The sequence below is a fragment of the Calliphora vicina genome, chromosome 2 (assembly GCF_958450345.1).
Source record: "Calliphora vicina chromosome 2, idCalVici1.1, whole genome shotgun sequence".
Lineage (NCBI taxonomy): Eukaryota > Metazoa > Arthropoda > Insecta > Diptera > Calliphoridae > Calliphora > Calliphora vicina.
In genome coordinates this window covers 25,067,132-25,079,770 of record NC_088781.1, presented here as the reverse complement: position 1 = coordinate 25,079,770, position 12,639 = coordinate 25,067,132, and the positions used below count along the sequence as shown (strand labels likewise).

At 29.1% G+C, this 12,639-nt stretch overlaps 1 protein-coding gene across 1 annotated transcript in view; it reads left to right on the top strand.

Moving 5' to 3' along the window:
* Window positions 1–12,639, top strand: part of LOC135951775 (uncharacterized) — an 88,397-nt gene that overhangs the window by 34,556 nt on the left and 41,202 nt on the right. The window lies entirely within an intron of this gene.

Here is a 12,639-nt window from a genome sequence, read left to right as displayed (position 1 = left end):
GTGTAGTGTCACCCGGGTGGGTATTGGTAAACCATGTACATAAAAAACCGTTGGTAAAGCGAAGGTTAAACCGATGAAACACACTCACTATAAGCTTTGGTGAGCAATCGGTGTGCTTCAGCGATTTTTTTTTCAAATTAAAGAAGTAAAGCAAAACTTCCCACATATGACGCTTTAATGTTCAATAACTAAATGGGAATAAATGACAGATATGTACCTTTCAAAATGGCATACAAGTTCTTAAAGACATTTCATCTATTGTAAATCACATTTGTCTCAGTTGTGAGAAGAAAATAATTTTTAAATGCTTCTTAATCTGTTGTTAATTAAAAACAAATGGGAAAGATTTGAATCCGCTGTTAGGCATAAAACTGAAATTTTAATTTTCAAATTTGAAAATCTTGTAAACTATAATAGACAATATATAGCAATGTTTTTGTATTCAAATCGGACTATTCGTTTAGAAGTTACAGATTTATTTTAAATTTTTTTCAGTTCCCCCACTGTGTGCCGCCACACATCTTCATAAATGGTCTCCTCAAGAAACATAAACTTTAATTTTATTTTTCCACCATCCAAACGGGGTCCCCTAATGTATATATATAAAGTACATGTACCTTGCCATTTTTGGTGTGCTTGTGTTTGTATGTATCTGTGTATTTAAATGTCAAATTGACATTGTAGATTTGTTTAATATTCGAGTCGGTTTTTGTTCTTGTAGTTTTTGTTGTTCTTGTTGTGTACTTTTCCGTTTGTTTTCATTGTCATAATTCGTAATTTTGAATTTGATTTGAGAATATAAAGGAAAATACTCATACAATACTTTAGATTAACCATGATGATGATGATGATTATCTTTTTTTTATTTTTTTTTCTTGTTTGTGACTTTAGATTGGCAAAGAAAGGTTTATTAAAATTTCGAAGATTAGAATTTATGAGATTTTAATTTTGCTATTGAATAACAATTGCTACAAATCTACTTTTGTTGAAATCTTGGCATATGCCTTTTTTCTAGGAATTAATTCAGGTTTTAAACTAGACCACATAAGTTTTAAATTGAAATTTTAAATTTTTTCCATAATATAATGAATTCGACGTCTGTATTGGTTCCAACATCTCAATATTTGTTTTCCTCAATTAAACTGAAAATACAATAAATTAGGATATGAAATCAAAATTGTCGTATTAATTACTTTTACTTGTTTAAAATTAGTAAAATTTCTCGTAATTGAAAGTTTTGTCTTGATTTTATCTGTCTAGCTTGAAAATAATTTTTATTGGATTTAATTAGTTAAAGACGACATTAGTTGGAATGGGACATGACCATTAATTACGACTACTTTTCTCGTTACAATTGCTGAATATAATTACCCAGACTAATTTAACTACATTCCTCTTAGTCTCTCTTTTCTTAAATTGACACTTAATCCCTGTACAATTCCAAAACCGTCATTCAAGCAATTGTAATGAATAAAGAAACAAAAAATGATACGGAAAAAACAAACAATTAATTGAAATAAATCATAAATTTCCTGAAAAACATTTCTTTATACCAGCGCTAATATTAAGCTGAGATTTTACTTTCCGCTTCATTGTAGTTTAGTTTCAATTCTGTCTTTTTTATTTAATTTTCGCTTTTTTTTCGAAGAACGTATAGAATTATTAAACTTGCAAAAACTAATAGGAAACTGTGAATTTTGGGGGTCTGTTTTTAAGTGGATGGAAATTTGAATGAACAAATTTTAATATTTTCTAGAGCAAAACTAACTCGTACAGCTCACTTGGGTCCATTGATTGTTCTCTTTGTGTTACCTGAGGAAATAGAAGATAAAAGAAAAAAGAATGAGAATTAAAAGAAAAGAAAATAAAATAAAAGAAAAGGGACATAAGTTGAGTAAGAGTAGAGTTAGAAGAGAAAATGTAGATAGAAATTAGAGGAGTGAGAGAAGAGAAGAATTCAAAGAGTGGAGACCATCATGCGACAGTTACTGAGTCACTTGCAGCATGGGTACCGAAAGTGCAATACCCGGTGATCATCGCCACCATATTGCTAAGTCGTATTCGTTGTAAGCAATGTAGATAGGACATGCGTTTACAGTCCAACGAAGGCACAGGTGGATTCATTACCCCACCTTGTTTGGGCAAGTTCATATATATGCATTATTTATCGGCTGCTTAAAAGTCGAATGCCACATAAGAAGTCTATTTCATCTTCCGACATCGAGGCTCCTATTCCCGCCAAGTTATCAGCAAAACAATTGTCTTCATTATCCCTGTGTCCACGTACCCAAGTGAGTACAACTGTTGAAAATCTCGTCATCTCATTTAAGGATACCCGGCATTCCTGGACAGTATATGATGTTGTATAAATACCTATCAAGGATTTGATTGCAGATTTACTGTCAGTATATATACGATTATTCCTACCAGATATCCTGTAATATCTGAGCCAGTTCTCCGATGCTTGAGAAACTGAAGTTCCTCAGGAAAAAGGATCTAGGGATGCAGTAATCAATATAATCAAGAAGATTTTGAATACTTCGTATCATGCAATCGTTACATGCGTTGAGCCTAAAGGACCTGTTCAGTGCAAGCTTTCTGGCCATTAGATCTACTGGTAACCAGTTAAGTAGTGTGAAGAGAGACTTCGTCGCGGTAGTACGCAATGCCCCTGTTATCAGGATTGCCATTTTTCTCAATACCCTTTCAAAGAGTATTCGGTTAGAGGCCCTATCCATTGACTTTCGCCATACAGAGGCCCCATAGAATAATATCGGGTTAGTAACCGTATCAACAAGCCATTTCACGATCCCTTTTGGATACATATATAGCCGTCAAGCCCTTGCTGCATTGTTGAGTTTCCGGGATAATTTGTCGAGAATAATGCCCAAGTATTTTGCATTATCTTAGTCATTATTGAGAACAGTACAAGTTCAGTTTAGGATTTACAGGATTTACACTCAAACCACTATCGATGCTCCATCGATGAATCCTCAGATGAATCCCTGAAACTACCACCGCTACTTCTGCATAGGCGACAGTATTGTAATTTAGTTTAGTTTAGTATTGTAGTTTAGTCTAATTTCCTAAGCAGACAGTTTAAGGCCAAGTTCCAGAGAAGTGGTGATATAGGACACCCCCTGGGGAGTGCATCATTGGCAGATCTAGAGATCGTAGTCATTCCAATTTCAGAACGAATGATCCTATAATTCAGAAGGTATCTAACGCACCTAACTATGGATTGGGATCCTGGGACTGCAGGTTGCAGATTTCACATTATTGAAGACTCCTTCTATATCCGGAAAGGCCACGAGTGTGTAATTGCTGAATTCGATAGATCTCTCGATATACCCTACTAGTGAGTGAACTGCCGTCTCCACTAATCTTCTCTTGGTGTAGGCTTGTTGAGATTTATCTAAAGAGTGAGTAAAAAAAACTTATACACACACTTATTCCAGCCAAAACTTATCACCTTAAAAATGTGTATGTGAAAAAATATTTAAAACTTGAACAAAAAATACTATATGGACTTAAAAAAATAGCAACGAATCTGGAGGTTCATCGCCACACTTTTTCAAAAGCCATTAAACAGTATAAGGAAGACTTGAACATTGAAAGGATACCTGGATCTGGAAGATATTGGTAAGGCCTTAAATTGGACCTCAAGCTCAATAAATAAATTAAAGGTATAGTTTTGTTCAGAAGATTTAAGTATCGATCAATTTTCTATACAAAACTAAAATTATCAATAAATTTTCGAAAGAAAATTAATGTATTGATTTAAATTATCTTAAATTTTTCTAGAGAAAATTAAAGTTATTGATAAATTTCCTAGAGAAAACCAAAGTTATTGATAAGTTTTCTAAAGAAAATTAAAGTTATCGATAAGTTTTCTAAAGAAAACTAAAGTTTTCGATACGTATTCTAGAGAAAACTAAAGTTATCGATAAATTTTGTAGAGAAAACCAAAGTTATCGATAAATTTTCTAGAGAAAATCAAAGTTATCGATAAATTTTCTAGAGAAAATCAAATTTATCGATAAATTTTCTAGAGAAAATAAAATTTATCAATAAATTTTCTAGAGAAGACCAAAGTTATCGACAAATTTTCTAGAGAAAACCAAATTTTCTAGAGAAAATCAAATTTATCGATAAATTTTCTAGAGAAAATCAAATTTATCGATAAATTTTCTAGAGAAAATCATATTTATCGATAAATTTTCTAGAGAAAATCAAATTTATCCATAAATTTCCTAGAGAAAATCAAAGTTATCGATAAGTTTTCTAAAGAAAATTAAAGTTATCGATAAATTTCCTAGAGAAAACCAAAGTTATCGATAAGTTTTCTAAAGAAAATTAAAGTTATCGATAAGTTTTCTAGAGAAAATAAAATTTATCGATAAATTTTCTAAAGAAGACCAATGTTATCGACAAATTTTCTAGAGAAAACCAAATTTTCTAGGAAAAATCAAATTTATCGATAAATTTTCTAAAGAAGACCAAAGTTATCGACAAATTTTCTAGAGAAAATCATATTTATCGATAAATTTTCTAGAGAAAATCAAATTTATCCATAAATTTCCTAGAGAAAATCCAAGTTATCGATAAGTTTTCTAAAGAAAATTAAAGTTATCGATAAATTTGCTAGAGAAAACCAAAGTTATCGATAAGTTTTCTAAAGAAAATTGAAGTTATCGATAAATTTTCTAGAGAAAATCAAATTTATCGATAAATTTTCTAGAGAAGACCAAAGTTATCGACAAATTTTCTAGAGAAGACCAAAGTTATCGACAAATTTTCTAGAGAAAACCAAAGTTATCGATAAATTTTCTAGAGAAAATCAAATTTATCGATAAATTTTCTAGAGAAAACCAAAGTTATCAATAAGTTTTCTAAAGAAAATTTAAGTTATCGATAAGTTTTCTAGAGAAAATAAAATTTATCGATAAGTTTTCTAGAGAAAATAAAATTTATCGATAAATTTTCTAGAGAAAATCAAATTTATCGATAAATTGTCTAGAGAAGATTAAAGTTATAGACTCATTATGTAAAGAAAATTTTCTAAAGTTATCGATAAATTTTCTAGAGAAAAATAAAGTTATCGATAAATTTTCTAGAGAAAATCAAAGTTATCGATAAATTTTCCAGAGAAAATCAAAGTTATCGATAAATTTTCTAGAGAAAATCAAATTAAACGATAAATTTTGTAGAGAAAACCAAAGTTATCGATAAATTTTTCTAGAGAAAATCAAAAACAAAAGTTATCGATATATTTTCTATAGAAAATTAAAGTTATAGACTCATTATGCAAAGAAAATTTTCTTAGAAAACGAATATAATCGATAAACTTGCATATGAAAGTAAATTTTTTTATATTGAAAATTAAAGTTATCTATAAACTGTTTAGAGAAAACTAAAGTTATCGATACATTTTGTGAATAATGACAAATTTTCTAAAGAAAATCATTGCTGTCGATAAATTTTCTTAAACTACATTTATGAAAATGAACCTTGATTATGTGTATATTTTTCTATATCTGATGTAAACCAAAACAGACATTGTGTCTTGTTTAGTAAACGAGTAATGTATTTAATTAGAATGAAACCTCTAGAAAGTGATGATAATAATCTCATCATCATCGTCTTCATCTTTGCGATATATTGTGGTGGTGTGTCTGTAAAATGATTATTTGTGTTTTGTTTGATGATGTTGTTTGTGGTGATTTTGACGCTGAGCTAAAAATTATTGTATAATAAAATTTAGCATAGACTTTAGAAATTTAGATCCAACTCATCAAAATCGTGTTTCTCATACCCCTACTACTCGCACAATATTGTTTACAATTTACTTACAAACGTATGTCCATTAGACAGGCAGACAACCGCTGCCTGCGCTCGTTTGTCTGTTTGCTTGTTTTTTTTCCTTAATAGTCTACTCTTCCATGTTATTGTCTCTAAGATTCATGATGTATGATTTTAATTTATATTTTTTAAATCTTTTTTGATGTGAGGAGACTGAGTGAATATTAAATTGATGTCATTACCACTTTTATTTATTATTGAAAAATTGTTGTTATAATTCTTACGTTTGTATACACAATTGGCTACTGTGGATTTTTTGCGTATGAGACTGACTATAAATGAGCATTTTGCTCGATTAACTTTAAAAAAAAGTATAAATAAAATGGAAAATATTCTTAAGAAATCAATAAAATATTAAAAAGAATTTTAGTTATCGAGGAAATTTCATTTTATCTACACAATGTCATTGATATGCAAGTGTTATTGAAAACTATTTCATTACCAATAGTCTTTCGATTAAAAACGTATGTTAAATATCGATAAATGATTTATGGGGAATTTACGATAATTAACAATAACATTAGCTGTGGATAATCTATGATATTGAATAATTTTCAGCTAAATGTTTGCTGATTACTGTTTTAAAGAAAACTTATGTTATCGATAATTATTTATATATAGAATGCAAACCATAAACTGTTCCACTTGTTAGTACATGCAACTAACTCTTAGATTATTTCTTTTTTTTATAAGATCTTTAAACATGTCAGCGTTTAAAATTGATACTTGTAAAAATATGTTTGCATCCATTCGAAGATGCAAGAATTTGTGTATTTATAAGCCTAAATACGACAACGAGCGAGTATCTAAAACAATTTTACACGCATTTGTTTGTGTGAGCTTAAATAATTTTTTTAAATTGATACTTGAGTTTATATTTAGAATTTTTCCCATTAAAGTGCGAAATTTAATTTTAGCACATAAATGGGTGATGGAAACAATATTTAGTCGAAACATGTTGGTGTGATGAATGTAAACCAAAAAACAAATTGGTACACAGTATCATTTGAAAGTTTATAGACCAAAATTTGTATAGATGTTTTTTTATTGAAGTTTTCCAGACAAAATTAAAGTTATGCTTACTTTTTCAAAGTAATTCAATAGTAAATTATAGTTATTGATACATTTTTTAATAGAAAATTAAAATAATCGATAAATTTTTATATAGAAATTTTAAGTTATCGAAAATTTGTTATAACAATTTAATGTTATCGATAAATTTTCTGTAGTGAATAAAGTTCTAAATAAATTTTATATTGAAAGTCAAAGTTATCGATGAATTTTTCTATAGAAAATCTATCGATTAGTTTGAAAATTAAAGTTATCGTTAAATTTTCTATGGAAAATCAAAGTTATTGATAAATTTTATATAAAAAATTTAAATTTTCCATAAGTTTTCTATTGACAATCAAAGTTATCGATAAATTTTCTATGGAAAATCAAAATTTTCTATGATAGAATCTATAAGAAATCTTTTATAAAAAATCAAAGTTTGTCTACAGAAAACTAAAGTATCGACAAGTTTTATGTAGAAAAATAAAGTAAACGATAAATTCGTTTCGGATACTCTGTTCCAAAGTGAAGAGTATCCCAGAGGGGGCGTTATGCATCGATCGAGATAAATAGTAGTCGGATGGGGCACGATCTGTACTGTAAAGCTGGTGAAGCAAAACTGGTTCCCTCTGATGGTCTGGTCAGATTTCAGCAGCTCATAATAGAATAGACCCTTTTGCTCCAAATACAGATAATTACTTAAGCGTCATGGATATTTGGATTTGCAGTTCATTCGGGCTTCACATACGATCTCTCACGCTTCGGGTTATTATAATGGATCCATTTTTAATATTTTTTACCACAAATTTAAAAAAAAATTTTGGCATAACATTTTATTCGCTTATAATCTAAAAATATTTGTTTTTTTTTAAATTTTGATTTTTTTTTTAAATTTTGTTTACCTAAAAATATTTAAAATTTTTATTTTAAAGTATAATTTGGTGAAGGCTCTCTTACTTGTTAGACTGTAAAGAATAATAAAGAATTAATACCAAGGGGGAATTATTCCCCCTTTATATGCTCATTCAAGTACCTTTTGAAGAGCAAATAAGTACCATCAGTTCTCTCTATGTTTGAGTCTAAATTCACTCTGATGCATATAAAAAAATATCATTAGCAGAAAAGTACCAATTTCCCTTTTTACTCTTGAACACCCGGCAAGTTTGAGTTTTCAAATTACTTCACTATTAAAATCTGTATTCATATTTTAAAAAATTACCAAACTGTTTTCCTGAAAAAAATATTTGAGTTTAATACTAAAAATCGGTTTTTTTTTGTAAAATATGAGTGATCGCAGTATAAACTTATTTTCTCAAATATCATAGTATTTACAAAGCAGAGACCGAAAATAACGGGTTCACTTTCATTTCAATGGTAAATTCTCATTCGCAGCCATTTAAAAATAATTTTTTGTGATATATCACTGAGAGAGTGATTTTTGGATTCAAAAATCTATTTTCACACATTTTCAAACCGAACACGAATAGCGATAATTCAATGAAATAAATTGTAAACATATCTAAATATATTCCAAATATAAACTCAAAAACGATTTTTTAAAAATATTTATAATAAGGGTTAACGATTTAAAATATTTGAGTTTTTTATACTAAAAATCGATTTTTGGTATGAAATATGAGTGACTATAGATTGAGCTTATTTTTCCTAAAATCGAAATATTTACGATGTTATTAACGATTTAAAATATTAGAGTTTTTATACCCTTTGCCATCAGTGGCAAGGGCAGGTGCGGATCCCGAAATCCCGACCCGGGGTTTCGGGATTTTCGGGAAATCTAAAATCCCGAAAATTATAAGAAAGAAACGTACATAATTATGACTTTACAATTGAAAGTAATTTTTTTATTTAGCAATTAATTTTTATTAGACACTAAAAAGCATACTATTGCATCTATGGTTTCGTCATCGTCTGCCGAAAAACATCTTTCATATTGGCAAAACCTCGTCTTGTTCCTTCAGAAATAAAATGATATATTTCTATTTCAAGTTGCAAATCTACATTATAATTTGGTTTCCTTATTGTTATTTGGGGGCTTTTACATTTATTAATAATATCTTTTAGCCTTTGAGCAATCGAAATATTTTCATTTTGTTCGAGCTCCTCATGTGAGATAAAATCAATTTCGTTTGAAGAGGATTTAAATTGAGTTTTGTTAGATAACTTACAAAAAAATGTGTAGAATTCATTTTCCAGAGCCCCACTCTAGGAAAGCCAAAAATACCGCTTTCCTTTATTAACTATGTTGTAGCAGGAGTTGAGCTTAACAACTTTGCTGAACATCACTTTGCGATATTCGGGCATGTAGAATGTCAAAATGCATAAAAAAGGCACACAAATGACAATTTCCCCTATTTATTTATGAAAAACGGGATTTGGAAAATCCCCGGATTTAAATTTAAAAAATCCCGGGCTTCGGGGTTTACGAAATCCCGAAAACCCCGGGATTTTCGGGAACGGGATTCCCCGTTTGGCATCTCTATCTAATATATATCTGTCTCTTTTCATCATACTTGCTGAACATTATACACGAACTACTGATTTTCATATCCTTCATAAGGTCTTCGGGTGAAATTTTACTCATTTTGAAATTAAAATTGATTTTTTTTTAAAAATGGGTGGTTGATATTTTTTTTTAAAAAAATCTATTTTCTATTTAAGTCAAATTTGAACCGAAGATCGATAACGTCAATAAATTTGAAGACTTTATGAAGGTAAATTAATCTCTTAGGAATAAGTAAAACACAGTTTAAATGCTATATTTTTTTTTGTTTTTATAAAACTAGACATTGAAAATCATCTTTTACTCGGTGTATTTGTAGGACATATAGAAAACAAAGCATTGAGTAAGTTTTCGGGCTTACCAGATCACTTGTGACATTTTCTAAATATAAAAGGTCTTCTAAAATAGTTGAAGTATTTGTTTAAATTTTTTTTTGGATTTTTTAAAGTTTTTAAAAAAAACTAAAACTCATAAAAACAAACTTTTAGAAAAAACCGGCTATTCGTGGAGAAAATTCCGGTTTCTTTGATATTCGAAATGTGAGCTTTTCAAAAAAAACCGAAACCGACCTTACCAAAAAAATCGGTTATAACCGGTTATTGAAAAGCGGGCCGATCACCCTAGTATGACTGCAGTCAGTAACCAATGTTTAAAATTTTGTCAAAATTGGCTCGATAATTTCGAATAAAAAAGGTTTTGCCGTTTTTAGCCCTTTTTGGTACTTTTTTGTCCCCATTGAAATAATACAAATTTTATTTCAATAAATTTCAGATAAAGATTAATACTCGTTTTTAACCCCTAAACATACGATAAATGTTATATGAGATTTTCTCAGAAAATTAAAGTAATCGATATACATAATTAAATTTTCTGTGCACTGTGTTAACTCCGTTTATAAAATACCATTGGCCTGTTTACCCTGAATAAGCGAAAGCTTTTAAAAGCTGTTCTAATGTTATAAAAATGTTTAGTTTTACAGCAGAAAAGCTGTTTTCTATCAATGTAAGTTTAACATTTGTTTAGAAGCTTTGGAAAAGTTTTGTATTGTCATAAGTTTTTTTTAAACACTCTACACTAAGTATAAGTTAGCTACTATTCATTTTATTAATACTTTTTTCTATGAATAATTGTTACAAAAAATCTTGTAAATATTTGTAGGTTGTAATAAAATATTAAGAAAAATATTTATGTTACCTTCCTGACCAACATTTTTATATGCAACATTAATTTAATAAATGTTGCATATAAAACTGCCACCATTTTTTTTTTGTTAAATAGTTTTTCATTAAAAAGTTTTAAATTTGTTTATTTATTTACTTAAAATTATTGCTCATTGTATTTACTTTTTAATCGTTCATTTATGCAAATATTATGGCAATTAAATTGAATTGTTTAATATTTTTGTTTGCATTTATTTCAAAATTATCATATTATTTAATAATCTAATTTTTGTCACATGTCTGCAGTAATAATGACTTGTTTTTTTTTTTTTTTTTTTTTTTTTTTTTTTTTTTTGATTTTGTTCCAAATTTAATCTTAAAACTTGAATTCATTTAGTATCATACACAACAATAAGATGAGAAATAAACAAAAAGAAATATAAAATCAAATGATTGTATATTTGATTAGGGAAGCCCCGTTTAGGAATGTGTTTGTTTACAATTTCAAATAATATAACAAATTTAAATGCAAACAAGTAAGAAAATATGGTCGGTCAAGCCCGACCATATAATACCCTACACTAAGTAAAAGAGCAAAAACATTTTTCTTTTAAAATTTCAATAATTTATATTTTTGAGTGATTTTCGGAAGTGGGCCTTATATGGGGGCTATGACCAATTATGGACCGATCACCATGAAATTAGATCGTGTGATTTATGTCTATATTAAAGTTTACTATGTTGAATTTTGTGAGTATACCAACATTTTTAAGCGATTTATGCACGTTAAAGTGATTTTCGGAAGCGGGTCTATATGGGAGCTATGACTAATTATGGACCGATCGTAACAAAATTTGGTGACATGAATTTTGTACATATAAAACTTATTTGGAGCGCAATTTGTGGAGATACATTTATAAATTAAACATTTATGAACGAAAATGTCCAATTTCGGAAGGACATTTGTATGGGGACTAGGTGAAATAATGGACCGATTTCAGCCAGTTTCAATAGGCTTGGTCCTTGGGCCAAAAAAAAATAATACGTACCAAATTTGATCGAAATATTTTCAAAATTGCGACCTGTACTCTGCGCACAAGGTTTACATGGACAGCCAGCCAGCCAACCAGACGGACGGACGGACATCGTTTAATCGACTCAGAAAGTGATTCTAAGTCGATCGGTATACTTTAAGGTTGGTGTTAGACTAATATTTTTGGGCGTTACAAACATCTGCACAAACGCATAATACCCTCCCCACTATGGTGGTGTAGGGTATAATGATACAGACTGATGCTGAAGAAGCACACGAAGACCTTTTCTAACGACATTAAGAATAATAAATTTATTGCGTTGTGAATAAGGTTGAGAAAACTGGATGATATAGAATATTTAGCATGAAAACTGAAATGGTTCATTTAAGAAAAGTGTACCGATTAATTAGAATATAATGAAAATTTAACCGGTTCATTTAGAATGGCATTTTTAATGAATCGGTTCAGTAAAAATAGCATGAAAAGTTAACCGGTTTATTTAAAATGTCATGAAAACTAAACCATTTCGTTTAAAATTTCATGAAAATAGAACTGGTTCATTAAGAATAGAATGAAAATGGAACTGGTTCATTTAGAATATCAAGAAAACTAAACCGCTTGATTTAGAATACAATTAAAGCTGATAGTTTTCATTTCCACAAATATTTAGATGTATGCAAACTGCTGATCTGCACACATATTTATAATTTTATGACACTGTACCTGTATTTTTTTGGCAGCTTATCAATAAAACAACCCCGTCTGCAAAACATGGCTTAATGGCAAACAAATAGCAAAAGCAAAATAACATAGCAACAATAACAACTACACAAACTTTATAAAAACACTGCTGCTGTTTTACCAACAACAACTTAATTACGAAATAAACTAGAATCAACGAGTATTGAGTGAGACTAAACAAACGCTTTTTAAAATAAAAAAAAATACAGTTTTAACCAGTATTTACACGTTTAATCCGGAAATATCCATTTTCTTTCTCTTGCTTTTC